Below are 1,791 nucleotides of genomic sequence, written 5' to 3'. Positions count from 1 at the left end.
AAAAAAAAAAAAGAAAAACTGAAAGTGTTGGACAACACCAAGCCTGAGAGAGGAGGTAGGAACCACAGCTCTCATAGATTGCCAGTGTGAAAGAGTAAGTGACGCACCACTTTGGAAAACTGTTGGGCCTTCTCCACAAAGCTAAAAACCCTATGCCTACCCTATGATGCAACCATTCCACTTCTAGATACATATCCAAGGGATATGGATTAACATGTCCACAGAAGACACACACAAGAATGTTGTGGCGCTTTGTTCATAAGAGCCCAACAGTGCAAACAACCCAGATGTCCAACTGTAGAACAGATAAACAGTGATATATCAATGCAATGGAATGCTATGAAGTGTGATGCGGCTATGAAAAGGAATACTAGGACACTGAAAAACACTAGAACATGGAAGATTCTCAGACCTAATGCCAAGCAAAAGAAGCCAGACACCAGAGTATATGTTAAGTGATTCCAATTCCATCAAGTTCAAGGGGCAAAAGTGATCGATTGCAATGGAGGTCAGAACAATGTCTACCATGGTGAAGCTGGAGGCAGTAGTTATGGATGTGGATAGGACATAAAGGAGCCTTCAGGACATATTCTATCTTGATGTGGGGGGTCTATACATTTGTAAAAATGCACCAGACTACGCCCAAATTTGTGTACCTTGCTGCACATATGTGATATTCCATTAAACGTAATAAAAATCCACAGTGCAAGATAGTGATAGTAATCACTCAAAAAGTGAGTAATCTATCGTTTTTGTTAATTTTACTTTCACAATGATAGATTCCTCTTCAATACCATACCCTGCTACCAATTTTCTCTAGAAACGCTGCAGAGATAATACAATAATTTTAAAGCTAAAAATGACGTTTTTTGTTTTTTTTTTTTTGCTCTCCGGAAATGTGTATGAAAGTCAGACACTTTTATTTCAAATGACTGCTCCTGCTGATTATACCTGAGGAAGATATTCAGCAAAACGTGCAGCACAATCCAGCCAGCATCAAAACAGGGAAGAGATGCAGAGAGGACAGCTGGTTATCAGATGCGTCAAGTGGCCTGGGCTCTGCAGAAGCACTTGCTGCTCAATCTCACAGCACTTGCCTTCCTCAGGAGTCTTGTAAAATACCGGAAAATCTCCCCTGAATGTCCTCTTATTCAGGGAGGACAATCTAATTGCAGTCCACACCAAAGGAACGACTTCTCCTGAGATGTGCCTTCTGTACATTATCAACAGGACTCCACCTTAGAACCAGGAAATTCAATAAGGGGGTTGGGGTGGTGACATGTTGGTCCCACCTGACTCCCAGGCATTTCATTTCTTACTAATTCACAACCTGACATTGGGTTAACTTTGAGTGTTTAAAGGATAAATGGATTGGGCTTTGGGGGTAGAGGGAGTGGGGAGTAGTAAGTAAAACATAAAATACAGCAGTATCGAAGTACTAGCTTCCAAATAGAAAGGAAACTGGAAGAGGTGTACATATTAGTTTACATAACTCCTCAGACACCGTTCAAACAAATTAGGTATAGAGGGAAGGTATCTCAATAAAAACCATGTACGTTAGACCCACTGTCAGTATCATCCTGAATAGGGAAAAGCTGAAAGCTTTCCACATAAGATCAGGAACAAGACAAGGATACCTGCTCGCTCCACTCCTTTTCAAAATAGTATTGGAAGCACTTGCCAGAATAATTAGACAAGAGAAAGAAATAAAGGGCATTTAAGTAGGTAAAGAGGAAATCAAATTGTCCTTGTTCACAGATGACATGATTCTATATATAGAAAACCCAAAAA

The sequence above is a fragment of the Galeopterus variegatus genome, unplaced genomic scaffold, assembly GCF_000696425.1.
Source record: "Galeopterus variegatus unplaced genomic scaffold, G_variegatus-3.0.2 Scaffold4192, whole genome shotgun sequence".
NCBI lineage: Eukaryota > Metazoa > Chordata > Mammalia > Dermoptera > Cynocephalidae > Galeopterus > Galeopterus variegatus.
Note: the sequence above shows the minus strand (reverse complement) of the source record.